Source organism: Chaetura pelagica, unplaced genomic scaffold (genome assembly GCF_000747805.2).
Source record: "Chaetura pelagica isolate M959 unplaced genomic scaffold, ChaPel_1.0 scaffold121, whole genome shotgun sequence".
In the NCBI taxonomy this organism is placed as follows: Eukaryota; Metazoa; Chordata; class Aves; order Apodiformes; family Apodidae; genus Chaetura; species Chaetura pelagica.
The window spans coordinates 259,098-275,635 of record NW_009954546.1 but is presented as its reverse complement, the minus strand read 5'-3'; positions in this window follow the sequence as shown (position 1 = coordinate 275,635).

The following is a 16,538-nucleotide window of genomic DNA, read 5'->3' as shown; positions in this document are numbered from 1 at the left end:
ACATCCACCATCACCAAAGACAAAGCCGTGACTACCAGGTGCACAGCCAGGAATTCACCTCTTGCATTCATCTTCTCCTTCCTGAACTCCTTCCTCTGATGGGGAGAGGGAAGAAGAACCTCTCCCGTGCTCCTGGTCCTTTGAGCCTTGCTCCCAGGGACTGTCACGGTTCAACGCCTGGACGGGTCCCTGTGTCAGCCACTGGAAACAGGGGCCCTCCTGGGGATGGCAGGTAGTGACTGAAGTAAATTCAGAAACACATACATAAATCAATAAAATAATTGAAACAAAATTTGGGGGGCAATCATGTTTGGGAAAAAAAAATCACAAGCAAGGGAGCCTAAGGGAGACACCGAATAAAAGCAGGGCCTAGATAAGAGCGAGACAGTAAGAATTAGACACAACCAGATTCCAGTGAGAGGAGGACACTCCCCAGGCAGTCAACAGCCCAGCCCTGGGACAGGCATTTCCCACGGCTGACAAGGGGCTGCAGGTAGAGAGTTCCCAGTGGGCCATCTGGCAGCTGCACAAAGTCAGGCAGTGCCTGGGTCCTTGGAGGGCATGGTGGATGAATCTGGAGCTCATCCGGGAGCAGCCAGAGCTCAGCTCCACAGTTGTGGCACTTGTCCCTTGTGCAAAGGGCTCCCCCCTTGGACAGTGTGACAGACGCCTCACTAGGGTTGCCCAAGGACAATGCAGTGAAGCTCCCAGGACTTGCTTGGTGTGTGGCTCCCAGGGAAGCCCCTTCGTGCTCCCTAGGGCTCAAGGCAATGTGCCCAGCTATGGGGGGTGAGAACCGATTGCAAGTGCCCCAGCGCAGGAGCACAGCCAGGCAGGGGAGCCTCAGGGAAGGCACCGGTGACAGCAGAGCCCACCACGTCAGCTCTTCCTCAGGATGCTCCCGGAGCCTGTGGCAGCTGAGCAGGCAGCACCCTCTGCCCGCCTTCCCCAGCCCAGTCACACACAGACAAAGCACTTGGTTAGACAGCCCATTTCTTGGCAACACGTCCTAGTGAACAGGTCTTACCTGGCCTTCTTATAGGCCCTATTCAGGTATTGAAGGTCAACTTAAGTTTTCCGCAAAGTCTTCTTTTCTTTGGGCTGAACAACCCCAACTCCCTCAGCCTGTCTTCGTAAGAGAGGTGCTCCAGCCCTCTCATCATTTTCCTTGTTCTCCTCTGGACACATTTTCTGGCTCATTTCAAAGCTTTATTCTTGTTTGAACTCACTAATATTTTGCAGGTGTGGTGTTGAGACTATTGCAGGGATGTTATGTGCGACTCACTCCGGGATATCATTTTCCACAGCGACCCCTTTCCACTGCAGCAGGAGTTCATGGGAAACCTGCTTTCATACCTGTGTACTTCATCCTATAAAATGTAGTCTCCAGCCCCAACCCACCAAACCTCCTGGGAAGGTTTTGCAGCAGCAGACTCGGCACGCACAAGTACCTTGGCACCAATCTCACTGCTCTGTGTTGTAGCACCAAGCACACAGCTGTCAAGAAACAAACAAGCAGTGATCTATTGGTTGGTTGGTTTTGGTTTTCGTTTTTCATGCTGTTATCTTTGACATTAGAATCCTTGAAATGCTGTTTTAAGCCCCACCCTCAATTTCTACCTAAATGATCACAAATGCTCTAAAATAACCATTGCATGACTACACAGCTGAACTCCAGAGACCAGAGGAGAATGACAGTTACTTTTATCTTCTATTTGCTGTGAGAAGAGGACAACATGGCAGGAGCAAAGGGCGCTTGTATATAGGCATATAGGTTAGATAGATTAGATGATAGATAGATGATAGATAGATAGATAGATAGATAGATAGATAGATAGATAGATAGATAGATAGATAGATAAACACACACATAAAGAATCATAGAAAGTTTGAGGTTGGGAGGGACCTTAAAAGATCATCATGTTCCAAACTCCCTGCTGTGAGCAGGGACATAGACATATATATAGACACATATACAAATAACAGAGAGAGAAAAGTAACCCAGCCCAGCCAGCACTGTCTTTTCAGTGGGCTGCAGCACATGAATGGGCATGAAGGAGCCAGGTAGATGTACAATATCCAACGGGTGAAATAATTGGCCACAAAAAAAACACAGAGGGCACCTTCATAAGAAGTGATGGAGCAGGCAACGTTATTACCACGTGTCCCCAGACTGGGAGCCATAAGTAAATCTTAATCCACGCCGAGATGGGCTCTGCCAACTAACTGAACTGAAAAGCCAACTGAAAGTAATCTAATTCCCAGCATTTTCTAGGGGGCAAAGGCTCAGTTTAGAAAGCAGTTCTGCAGCTGATCAACTCAAAGCGTATAATTAGACCCACAGGGTAAAATCCTGGCCTTAGCAGCTGAGCTCTTACTGAACTGGATCAAGGCAGGATTTTGCCTGCTGGACCTGGTGAGCGCTTGGAGGCCTCCCTGGAGCTAGATGGGGATTTCAGCTCCTTGCAGAGAAAGCATTTGTGCAATTTCATTCTATTCCCTTCACAAAGGAGTTGCACAAGGCCAGATTTTCCAGATGTTGGTGTCCTGAACTGAGGCATGTTTGGCACTGCCTTCAGCAACTGCAGCTTCCAGCCTCTCAGACCATCCTGCCAGAAGCCAGCACCTCACAGCCCCATGGCATTCCCAGCTTTAGCATCACAGGGGCTGCTTTCTGTGGCTAGGCGTGAGACTTAATTTCATCAACCCACCAAAATAATTGTATCTCCTTTACTGCAAACCGGTCACCAGTCTCACTGTAGCCAGCACATCCCAAATTAAGCTGCCCTGTAAGTCTTAGGGTGGATGAAGCTCACTGCTGCCACCTTCATGGGGAGCATGATGCTCTTTGTAGCATCTAATAGTATTGGGGATGCAGCCACTTAATGGATTCAGCTTTTTAACCAGAAGACAAACTTTTTTTTTTTTTTCCCCCTTTGTGTAAATTCTTCAGTCAGAAGGTCTTCTGAAAAAACTCTCCAGGACATCAGTGACTGATGTTTTCTTCAGACAAAGGGCACCAGTATCTGCTGGTGTCACTGGAGGAACAGCATGTGCACTCCTCAAGGGCCCTGGGCAGAGCTAAGGACATCCCTCCCCATTTGGTTATTCCCTGCCACAACATGCAACAGTCACCAAGATAATCAAAATCCATAAAAAAAAAAACCAAAACAAACAAACAAAAAAACTGACTTGGAGACAACAAGAAACATATGATATCTTGTTGAATTCTTAAAGCTGAGCTATCAAGAAAACCCTCATACCTGCATACTTCAGCATTAACGTTTTTACAACACATTGAACCACGAACTAGTGCCAAAAGGTAATTTTACTTACCCTAGGCCATGGCATCCCACCCCCTGTGGGAGGTCAGTGACTGGGAATATAGAATGTGCAACACTCTGCTTTCTTCATCCTCTGCCTGGATTCCGGGCCAGCAGCTCACCTGAGATGTGCTTAGAATTAAACCTCAGACCCCAGACTGCAAATTAGGGATTTCAGTGGTGACATTAGGGCTGTTGAAAGAAGAGGGCATTGCTCCAAAAGCCAACAGTACCTTGTCTCAAACACATAAAGGACAAAACATGCCTTTGTTTGAAGCACACACATATTTCATGAGAAGATATAAAGGAGAATGATTGAAATATCCACTTAACACATAACTTGTGAAAGTAAAACTCTTCTTGATCTTTTGACAGAGACTGTTAAGATCTACTAGCACACCACTTTATGTGCAAATAAAGAAAAATAAAGCAGGGAAAGCCCAAAAGGCCCCTCATCTTTTGCCATTTTACCACAAGATTTTCAGCACAGTTCAGCACTCACTGCCAGGGCCAGATCTTCAGGTCTGTATTAGTCTGCATTATTTCATTTAGCATATTAAACACTAAACCTCTTCTTTCATGCTGCAGCAGCCTAGTTTGTGCACATTCCCCCCCTCCAGTAGTAGGGATTTGGGGAAGCCTATTATAATCATAAGCTATCAAGTCATCACGTAAGGCTTTTTAAATTTCCTTATTAATAACTTACATAATTTCAACTCCTTTGATTGTCCTAATTTATGCATATTCTTACAGTTCTGCTCCACCTATGCTAAAGAGCAGCACTCAGTTCTTATCTCACCTGTTCTCTCCCACAGGGGACCATGTGAGGAGACTTTAAAAAAAACAAAAACTGTGCCAGTTTAGGTTTCCTACCAGACTGCAAAATATTTGCATCCAGCTCAAGATAAGTAGAATCTGTTATGGTATTCCTTTGCATGCATCCAGCCTCAGGACTTCCTAATCTGCATATTTTAACTGCTTTTTCCTTGCAGAGATAACAGATTCTTAAGGTTTCGTGGGGCGTGGGGGGTGGTTTATGACAGGGGAAAAAGAAGAAAGCCACATTTTAACTTTTGGCTGTACCTCAAACTGACATTGTTGGGGCTCACCTTCTGGAGGTGGGGGAGGGGAAGGGGAAGGAAAAAGGTATCCAGAGTTTGGGGTTTAAAAGACAGAAAGGTCTTGTAAATTGTTACCCTACCATCACACCCACCTGCAGACTGGAGCACCCCATGGTGGCTGCCCTTGCTCCAGGGGTGATCAGCCAGTTCCCATTCCTGGTTGCAGTTTGCTCAATGCAGCCAACACAGAGGAGAAAACTTCCTTCCCAAGGTCTCAACTCTGCTGAGCAGAACTGGACAAGGCAGGAGGTGAGCCAGGGTATTTATGTGCCCAAGGCAGACAGCAGAGAGCCCCTTCTGCCCCAGAGTTAATGAAGGTTTGGAAAAAATGCGGAGCCAGCAAGGACCTCTCAACCTCTGAGGGATGGTGGGGGGATGAGAACATAAGGGGGGAAATTTAAAAAGAAGGAACATCTAATTGCACGTTAAGCAAATGTTCTGCCATTGCAGGCTTTGCCCATAACTTCATTTCTCCCATTTATCTCAGCTTGATTTTCTCAATTTACCACAGACCAAGTCCTTTTTATCTTCTCATACAAGGGAGGAAAAAAACCCAACCCTCTAGTTTCTGACTTTTAACATCAGTCCGAAGAGCAGTAATGCCCTCTTCTCAAAGTGCAGACCAGGTTTGTTTGATGGAGCCTACACCACATAATCATTTTTTGGTCCTGAAATTAAATGGACATATAGGTATTATTTTGCTTTCCAGAATTCAGACTTGGGTACAGATTTCCTCCCTCTTTACCAAGCATTTTCTACCTGGGCAAAGGAACAAAGGATGACTGGGGAGAGCTGTGGAAGATGGTCAGCCTCACCTGCACCCCACCAAAAGGCAGGTCCCTGCTGCTCTGCAGTAGAAACAAAGTGAGGTCAGTGGAGAAGCCTTAGGAGAATCTGGCCCAGAAACCCTGGTTTGGACACACCATCTTACTCAGGTCACAACTGATCAGGTGCACTTTCTTTTGGAGAGGAAAAGTTTTCACTGTAATCAAAATGCTACATAAAGAATTACAGAGCTGGTTTCATGGACACCCAGACATTGCTGCAGGCCAACAGCAAACTAGAGCAAGTGATGTCTCAGAAAGTGAGATCCACTTTTCCACGAATGGTGGTTTATGCCCTGTTTTTCAGAGCTTGTGGCTATGTGAGCCCATCCTGAAGCAGTCTTTGCCACACTGGCTTTTGCAAACTGAAAAGAACAAACCTTTGAAGCCATCTAGTAAAGTCAATGGCTTCAAAGAGCTGGAGAACCAAAATTTTGAGGTAGTTGGGAATTTTTTTGAGTTAGTGATTCCAAGCCTGAAGACAAGCTAAGAGAATTGGGGCTGTTCAGCCTAGAGAAGGCTCCAGGGAGACCTTAGAGCACCTTCTAGTGCCTGCAGGGGCTCCAGGAAAGCTGGGGAGGGGATTTTCATCAGACAAGATAGTGATAGGACAAGGGGTCATGGTTTTAAACTGAGAGAGGGGAGATTCAGGTTAGATTTTAGGAAGAAATTCTTCACTCTAAGGGTGGTGAGGAGCTGGAATGGGCTGCCCAGGGAGGTTGTTGATGCCCCATCCTTGGAGGTGTTTAAGGCCAGGTTGGAAGAGGTTTTGTGCAACCTGGTCTAGTGGTTCCCTGCTCATGGCAGGGGGGTTGGAGCTTGATGGTCTTTAAGGTCCCTTCCAACACTCATGATTCTATGATTCTATGATTCTGTGATTCTACTGTGTCAGATCTAAATCATAAGCAAATGGGATGATCCTACCCCTCACAAAAGGGCTGTGTCCCCCATAAAGAAAGATTCAGTGAACAGGGGAGACAAAATGGGCTGCCAGTCAGTCCTCTCAAGGACAGCAGCAAGGACACCAGCCTGCCAGAAGACTGACAAGCACCTCCCCGGGAAAGCTGCGACGTTGTTGTCAGCTGCAGGTGCTGCCCAGACACTGCACAGTGAGGTGGGTAAAGGCTCTTCCTTGATTGGTGGGATCAAAATGCAATTAAAAAAAAAAAAAAAAAAAAAAAAAAAAAAAAAAGACAGTTTTTACAGTCATGTTAAACACCATTCAAGAATATTTTCTAATAGTAACATTAAACCAATGAAATCTAGAAACATCAGATGACAGGTTTTAACAGCAGTGTTCAGAACTTTGACCTGACATGAGCTCTTGGTAAGACATTTGGCTGGGTCGCCTTCATCTCGCAGTTAATATTTAATTTCCCATACTTGATAGAGTTGGCTACATCTTGTAATTAATTTTTCGTTTCTCACCTTTGATTGAGTTGGATGAGCAGAGCAGAGGCAATGGAGAGTTGCCTACATCAGTATTTTGAGTTAGATTTTAAGCCAGAGAAGCTCCCATGCCCTACCCCCCCCCCTTCCCATTTCAGTCTGTAATTTCACTTAGAAGAAAGTCAGAGCAATCTGAAATCCCACACCTAGAGAGTTCATAGAATCATAGAATGGTTTGAGTTGTAAAGGACCATTAAAGATCATGGTGACATTTTCACATATATATGATTTTTGGACTGTGGACTGCAAAGTATGAACAGACTCTGGTGAGAGTTTGAAGACTGATGTTGTCTCAGTCACCTTGGATCTGATCATCTCTGGTGTGTGTCTTGCTCTGTTTTCCCTTCAATCCCTCTTCCCGAAGAAAAAAAACCTAACAAATATGTAAGACATATCTCTGTGTTATAAATAAAGCAGCAGCATTAATACTTAAAGTACTTAATAATCACCAAGATATGGTAATAAAGTAAATTAATACTCCAGAGTCCTGATTTGGATCTTGGTTACATTGGTGTTATGGCACTGAAACTATTGGTTTCAGTTGGGTCATTTACAGACAAATAACTGGGGTTACCCTGACCTTGCATTGCTCTAATAAATACAGAACAACAGATCTGGAGTCAAAAGGAGTTTGCCACTGCAACAGGAGCATGGTGTGAATAATACATGGATATTAGGAAAGCAGTTAGGCCCCAATATCAGAGCCCATATCGCGAGCACGTACTGCTCTGCAACACAAGCTGGCTCTCCTGGGATGATGCCCTTCCTAAATTACAGCATCACAGGCCAGCTAGGTATTCATTTTGTACTTATGCAAAACAGGAGACCCCTCCAGCTCTTAAGGTCAGCCCGTGTCTTGTTTGTTTGGTTGGTTTGTTTTTTTTAAATAGGACTTTTTAAGGACCTGAGCTCATCTTTCAGAGAAACAAAACCTGCTTTCAGCCTTGGCCAGGCACGGGATGACATCTCCATTTAGCTCCCATCCCACCAGGGTGATGCAGAGGAGAGAGAAGAAAGGCAGGATGAGGCACGTTCAGGAAAACTGCCACCACTCTGAAGCCAATTGGGAGGAACAAAACAAATACCTGGCCTAAACTGCTGAATATGGAGCCTGTTTCTGCAAACAGAGCCCTGGCAAGGAGTTCACCTGTAGGCTCTTCTCAGGAGGTGCCTGAAATTAGGAGTGAGTAATGTCGTGCTTTGTTGCTTCGTATTTGCAGTTGGAGATCAGTGGCCAAAGAGACAAGAAAACTTCTCACCTCTTCACTTGTCAGGGTCTTACCTCATTGGGGTGGTGTCTAAAATGGTCAATAGGCAAGTCCTTGACCTCAGCTTTGGACAAAGCCATTTTGCTTCTTAGCAGAGATCTCACCTGCCACTCAAAACCAGCGAAGCAACGATCTGAGATGAGCCACATTTCAGTGCAAAGAGGATGACTGGGCTTAAAAACAGACAGTCAAGTCTAACAACCCAACTAAATCCATCTTAATCTAGGTGATTTATAGTTGGATTACTGGTAGACTTGAACAAATTCCTGTACTTTTATAGCAAGCCTCTTTAAATAGCCATAAACCTGGTATAAAATGATGCAGCAGAAAACAACCATGTTTTTTTAATCAAAATAATAATGGCTAGGATAAGGGGGCAGGGCTGAACTATTTTAACTTCTTCTGAACATTCACTATAAAATACATATGTAGTTGTCCCTTGTTTGCTTTTCCTCCTGGTTCTTAGCATTACATTTAAAAAGCTAATACACTAAGAAGTTGTTAACGTATAAATTAACTAATCCCCAGAAATTAAATATTTTGCTCATGCAGCTACAGAGTTTGCTAATCACAAAATTACAATTTTCAAGAAAAAGCTTAGCAATATGTATTAAAAATTTGCGCTACGGATGGTGAAAAACACTTGGCACAGGAGAGGGAAATGAGCTGTGCCACAGAGACCCACAGCTGGTGTGAGGTCTGTATTAAAGACCCTGCAGAGGACAGTCAGCATCTGGTAAGCTGGTTGAAAACTCACCGTAAATCATTAATTAAAAGAGCTCATAAAGATGCAAATACTTGCTCCTTTTCCAAGAGGATTGCTTAGTTACATTTGTATGTGTCTTATCAGTCCTTTCTCTGTGACGAAGAGTTTAGAATCAGCCTGGCAAAGCATCTGAAAATCCCCTGGGGTAGAGCGACGTTGAGATCGCAGAGCAGTTGCCAGGGAAGTACTTGGTGTTTGGGGGTCTGTATTGCCTGTGGACATGATTTCTTGCAGAAGGGGCTGTGTAAGCCAGACCCTCCCTCTGCCTTCCAACTCCTCTCCTAAATGCCAATCAAGGCTGAGAGGGGGTCAGTGCTCCCAGAGGAGGTCATGTCATCCTAGACATGAAATGAAGAGCTGCTGTGGATAGCTGGTGGCCCAGAGGGCCAGCTGCATCCTGGGCTGCATCAAAAGAAGTGTGGCCAGCAGGGTGAGAGGAGGGATTCTGCCCCTCTGCTTGACTCACATGAGACCCCTCCAGGAGTATTGGACCCAGTTCTGGAGGCCCCAACACAAGAAGGACATGGAGGTGTTGGAGAGGGTCAAGAGAAGGGCCACAAAGATGAGGGGGCTGGAGCACCTCCAAAAGAGGATATTAGGAAGACAGTGATGTGCAGAGCCTCTGCAGCCTCCTCCAAACCTCTGTCCCACTTTTCCCTTACCACTTCCCTACTGCCTTGTCATAGAGAAAGTAAACAACATTCCCAGCAAAGCAGGAGGCACAATGGGACTCATCCTGCTTCAGCAAGGGAGCTGGTGCAGAGGGCAGCTTGCACCACAGATGTTATTCGTTTTCAGGGGAGCAGTAAGGGTGTAGCTGCACGTGGCACCCACCCTAAATCTCAGCACATGTCAAACCCCCAAGTTAGGGAGGGCTCCACACACACAAGGAGTGGCCAAAGGTGAAGAGCTGCCACCCCTGGTGTCTCCTCCCACAGATGGCAAATCTGGGACCCACCACCCATGGGACCTCCCATGAAGACAAGCCTGTCATAAAACCATGAAGTCACGTAGACAAATCAGATATTCAGCCAAATTCCCTTGCTGCTCCAGAGACACGGGTGTCCTTTTCTGCCAGATATGTTCACTTTAACCAGTTTTCCCTGCTGGATACTTGGACCATGAGAATTGAAGGAGGAAAGGAGACGATTTCCTCTGGTTGCAAGGATAACAGCAGTTCTGCATAAGTAGCTGATTCTCCATAAAGGAGATAGAGCAGTATCTGATGGTGGTTGAATTTAATTCTCACCGTCATTCAGAGCTCCTGCTCCATCAGCTTTCCAAGCAGTACCATACTGAAATGCATCAGTGCTACACAACCTTTCCCAAATGTTTCCACGTTACGCACAGTTTCTGAGAGATTTATTAAAGACATGACTGAAGAGACATTTCTGAAACAAAGAAAAAACATTATCAGGACACAGTAGCTCATGAAACACCTAGAGGGGAACTCTTTGCCATTAATCTTTCCAGTGAAAGGGATGCATATTCCATATTTATCATCCTGCACCACACATTCAGAGAAACATCCGAGGAGCACAGCACTAGGGACTCAAATATTTTATTCTATCAACTGATGGCTTTTGCATTGAGCAGCAAAGATGGCAAAATTATCAGACTCCCTCAGGGCCTCAGTGCTTCTGAAGGGAAACGATGTGCTCAGAAACACAGATGTTGCCAAGATTAACTTCCACTGCTCCAAAAGGCAGTTACCTGCCTGACCTGACTGGAGCCCGTGGTTTTATCAAGTGCCACTAAGCAAACAGGCAGTGAAATGAAAACACCCCCAGGAAGCTCCAGGTACCAGTTGCCTGGACGGTGTTTCATTCACCTTGGGAATTAAATTCACCTCTGGGAAAAGGATTAACTCCTTTTGCCAAAACTCTTAGGTCCAGCAAGGCAGAAAGGAAGCTGCTAAAATGGACAGTGAGACAGTCCTGGCTGTTAGTACACCTGACAAGTACATTTTGCAAAAATAAACAAAACAGCCCCTGTGAAAGGGAAACAGTGTATTTAAGACCTTTTTTCCTTCTGGAGATGCAAAGAAGCTGAGAGTAAGCTGAATTTTGTTGCTGAATTTCGGTTGTTTTCCATCATACTGGTTGAACCTGGCCCAGCAGCAAACGAGGCATCTGGGAGAGCCTTCATATATCAGCATGTCTGGAGGTTTTAAAAGGCTCCAGCAAGTCACAGGAAACATAGAATCACAGAGTGGTTTGGGTGTGAAGGGATCTTTCAAGGCCAACCCCCTTGCAGGGAGCAGGGACATCTGCCACTAGATAAGGTTGCTCAGGAACCTGGATGGACAGGGTTCCAAGAGCCCCTTGTCCTTCCCCTGGAGGACCAGCCACCCCAACAGCAAGCATCTCTGTACAGCTTGATTCCTGGCCAGCAGGGGACAGAGGATTCAGTGGCTCATCAGGAAACCTTTTCCAGTGCCAAACCCTTGTTATGTATCAAGTTCCTGCCGGCTGCTGCCAGATGAAGATGGGTTGCAGTCAGGAGATGGAGCAGGCAAAGGTATCCCTCATTGTCCCCAGGGTGCTGGAGGCTGCAGGCTGAGAGGGGTGAGCACCTGGAGGGAAGGAGGACACTTGTGCCAGTGTGTTTTTCTACAGCTTTGGGCAGAAAAGAGCAGGTGAGGTGTTCTGGACCTCCAATTTCACCTCCACGAGTTGTATTTAAATACAAAACAAAGCTGGTGAGGACGAGCCAGAATAACTGCCCATTGATTCTGCAGGTTTGTGAAATGATTTCTGACACAGCCACGAGGGAAAAAGACAGTGCAGGTGTGCTGGGTAAAACCGTGGGCTTAGGTAACTCCGGTGTGTCGGGGGATGTGTACATCACTCATTCAAAAGCAGAGCAAGAAAAGGATTATTTCGTTGAACATTTCAGCTTTCTGTGCTGAAATGCACCTCTGCCTTTCTGCCTACAGGTGTCCACTGAAGGCCACCACAGTGGCTATCAAACACCTATGTGGGGACCCTCTTGCAGCATTCCTGTTGGTTCAGTGGTAGGATTTGTTGTATTCGAGGTCTACACAGCCACCCATTCTCTGCACCCTACCTTCAACAAAACACTCACACTCCCAACTCTTGGCCACGACCTGAACTTTCTAACTCAGTAGTTTTCATGCACAGAAAAAAAATGAGTGGGGTCTGAGTTTCTACACTTAGGAAGCTTTGACATTTACATCCTTGTAATTGAGGGTGTCTTCTCCCTGAAAGAGGAGAAAAGGTGCCTGTGGCAGCAGTTATACACACTGAACAGGGTATTTTCCACCTCTGTGACAGACAACAGCTTCTTTATGGATATAAATGTTTATTTCTGTAGCCAGACCCCCTGGGGTGGCTTAGTGTTGACTGAAGCCTTGGAACAAGAAACCAACTAAGTGATAAAAATTACCTAACAGCTAGAACTTCACCACCTAGGAACAGATCCTAGTTAGCAGTGCCCATCACAGCTCTAGAGCTGGTGGGGGGGGAGAGGGTTTATATATATAATTTAAAAATAGAGATTTATAAAGCTTTTATTTCAAGAGGTGATGCCTGTGATGCCTGTGATGGGAGAAGGAAGGTCAGTATCTGGCCTGGCTCCACCTATCAGGTCCCACAACCCAAAGACATCTTGGTGGGCACCCTTGGGAGGAAGCAGGGGCTCACAAAAGCAGAAGGAATCACTTCATCACTGAGTGAAGAGCCAAAATCTGACAGCAGGTGTCACACAGTGTGGATGAGGCCAAAAATATGAACTGGCAGTGCCAGTTTGAGGGAATACCAGCAGAAAGGCCATTTATTATTTTCCCTTTTTCTTCTGCCCTTTCCCTAAGTATCCATTCCTGGGAACTGTCAGAGACAGACTGTGGTGAAACATCCCTGTAATTCACTACAGCCCTTTTATTGGTATTTTCTCAGAGGAAAAGGCTGCAAATGCCACAAAGGAAAATGACGGATGCTGCAGTCATTAGGAAATGAACCATTCTTTGATTGCTTGCTTAGCTGAGCAATTTGCAACGTGATAGACAGCAATTATATCATCCAGTGTCAATTTGTCTATTCATTTTTCCCTCTCCACATGTTTCCTCTTCTTGATTGAGTAATCACTAACAATAATCACAAGCAGCTGGGGGAAGGAAGTACATCCATTGGTTTTAATGTCAGCAAGAATGAGAGCTCATTCCTCCAGCATTTGCCACAGTCCTGCATCTTCAAAGCCATTCACATTTTCCTTATACCAGTGCTAACATCAAGATAGTATTATTTCTCTTACCTCCTCCTATTTCAGTTTATAAGCAACAGAATGCCACAGGAGAACAGCAAATAATAAAATAAAATAAAATAAAATAAAATAAAATAAAATAAAATAAAATAAAATATAAAATGGTTGTTTCATTTGCTCTTCTGTATTCCCACAAATATTTTTACATTTATGTTTTCATTCCCCTGATGCTGAGAATATTGACAGAAGTTTCAGCTTGTTAGACTGTGGCAGGGTAAGATAAACCAGACCCAAGGAAGGTGAGTTTATGTGAAGGGTGAGGACAGTAAAGGAAAGAGCTGTTAAAAAGCTGCAAGGAGGCAAAACTCATGGATTGCAGAGGTTTTTCAGAGCTTGTTTTCATACAGGTTGCTGCTTCAAGTAATAAATTACCTTACAGTGCCCATATATATTGTAGGCTGCAATCTGGAATGCAACACTGAATATCCAGTTATAAATTCTCAATTTATGTCATTGTATGGCCCTACATACACTTCTATAGATCTGTATATCTATATTATGTTTTATCATCATATAATTCTACAGTGGTATTATCTAGTTATATGAACCACTTTCTATCAGCTGAGCTTCCATCTCTCTCGTTTCAGAGGCACAGAACACCAGAAAACACAAAATGAGTCTGAAGGCAAAAAGAGTGGCCCAAGGATTGCCTTTCCCATAAAACTGTTAAAGTGGTTTATTCGACAGAATTAAATAATCTTTCAAACACAGTGACACAGACCAAAAAAATACCCTGATTACTGTTTTAGTTATGGCTTACATCAATTGATAGGCTTTCTATTACAACCATAATACAGCTACAGAAATAATAAGCAAAAATTACAGGGTGCAAGGTTGAAAAAAGAAAGTGAGTCAATGGACACAAGGGTTTTACATCAGCATGAAACTACCATGACTCTGCTTGGAGTTCTCCACCCCACCATCACCACCTTACAGAAGTAACAAGCATAAAACAAGCTTTATTTGTGTAATAGCCCAAGCTCCCCTAGTGTGAAGACACACAGTTGCAATCCAGTATTTCCAAACTAAGCCTTTGTTTTCCACTAAGTGAAAACTGGGGGCATATTCAACAGGCTGTTCAGTCCCATTTACACAGGCTGAATGCAGAGGTTTGAGCAGGGACCTCATTGTTGACAATAAAGGGCACCCAGAAAGGAAGCAAAGCTCACCATGTCCAGACCCAGATGGAGCAGGTACAGGCAGCTTTGCTCATCTATAAAGGGACAGGCTCTAGTGCCACATGCCAATGTGTATCACTTGGCCAACACACAGGGGTTAACTAAATTCTGCTTGCTCCCCACTGCTAAAACAGGTAACAACTGGAGTCTTCACAAGCCATATGGAGCATTGGAGATACTTCAGAACCTTGGTCCATCAGAGAGTTTCAGGTAGATCAGACACTTCAGGTACTAGCCAACACAGTATCTGATTTTGCTGGCTGGCTTAATTTGTCACCATTTTCACATGCTAACACATTTTACAGTGATTAGTACAGTTAAAAACGTACATCAACTTACCCAGAAGATCAAACACCAAGAACATTTATGGCTTCTAAAGGGAAAGTCAGACACATTGGTAACATATTTACAGCTTTCAGTCCTTGAAGCACTGAGGCAGATTTGTCTCCAAGCTTTCCACTCTGGCCCAGTCCCACATTTGTGATGTTTCTCAGATGATCAGGGCTTTTGGGGAGCACTGGAGGTGCTGGGACACAACCTCTCTCACTCTAATGCTCAGTGTACGTTTGGATTCGCCTCAAGTTTATCCTAAAAAGCGCTTAAGTACAATTGCTTCTTGATTTTTAACACCATGCAGAAAACACGGGGTTACCCAGCAGCCTCACCCACACTGGGCAGGATGATAGTAAGGCATAAAATGACAATATTCTGGGAGGGGTTTTTGGGAGATGCAGGTTATCCCCTTAACTTACAAGCATTGGACCCGATGTTGTGTTTGTGTTTTTCTGTGGAAGCCAAAGGCAAACGTTGTGCTGGCTTCAAAGGGAATGGCCTGAATCCTGCCTTGAACACATTCATATCACTGATGAATTCCACGCTGGTATTTTAAAGCAAGCAGGAAAAAAAAATAAATTTTAAAAAATCCTCTTTTCTTGAGGCCTGTGATTCACACACGTGCAGTTGGGTACAGAGGGTTCATTTGTGACTCGATGTGGAGATTTACACAACCACGATGAAATGCTTTGCATAGATGAGTTTGGAAAGATGAAAAGTGCTGAAATCTGAAGGGAGAGTGGCAGTCACAACATTTCTGCTTCCAGATAAGTTTGTCCTTTGCACACACCGTTAAAAACATAACATTGCTACTGCACTATGTCTACAATATATTTAAAAATTATCTGAAATCAAGTGAGAAAGAAGAGGCTGCTCAGAGCCCATATCTGGAGGCTTGCTCTGAAATTCCTACTGACTTCACTGGGTTTTGGAAAAGGCCCTAAGCATAAGTATTGGCTCCTTTATTCCTAAAACCTCAGCTCTCTCCTGAATTTCCCAGGGAATCTGGCCCTTTGGGATTGCTGACTTTTGATATGATTCCTGCTTCGTATACGTGCAAAAGCTCCAAAGTTCCCTGCACACTTGGATACAAGCGAGATGGGGGAAAGGACCATTTCAGGGCTCTCTCTTTTCACTGCCCAACCTTCTGCTTTCTACAGCCAGAGCTTTGCTGAGAACTCACCAGGACTGAGAAGATTAAAATGGACAGATTCCCTCTCACTCCACATCTCACTGTTTCATCCATGCCAGCTTCCCTCACGCACTAGCCAGGGATTGCTCCTTCCTGCCATGTAAAGCCAAGCAAGGACAGGCTGCCCACGCAGCTGTGTCACCACCACTGTGTTTGCCTTGAAGGTCTGAGGAACATTTCCACTGACTGACCAAGCCCCCACAGAATAGACCATTCTTAGAGTTTATTTCCTTCCATCTGCCACATCTCACCATCCTGAGTCAACACCACCTTTAATTTACCACCCGTTGAGGCTGCATGGGGACAGCTTTTTTCAGGGAGAAGGGGAGATACTTGTGGCCTTTGCAAGCTGTGAGTCTATCATCACTGTCATGTTACTGCACAGCACTGAAGTCCCCAAACCAGAGCTCTGGCTGCACTCTCCCATATTCCCTTTCCATCATGGATCTACTCACTGCGGTGCTTCTCCTTGCCAAGAGGGCAGCAGGAGGAGCTGCCACAGCACAGCTCTCCCTTTGCAAGTCATGAGCTGGCTTTCACAACTCTGTTGCAATCACAGGAAATATGCTAAAATATTTAAATGGCCCTATCACCATTTAATCCATTCTGTCCAACAGCAAAGCTGGATTTCATAAATCGAAAGCAAGCAGCTAAACTATTTCCACTAAATACTTCCTTCCCTTTGATGAAAGCACTGGCAGATTCCTAAGCTTCCTCCTGACAAGAAAGAAGAAGCAGTCCTAGCCTCATTTTTCAGACTCAATTTGCATTGCCAGTGTATGCAGATCTCAGGGACTTCTTGA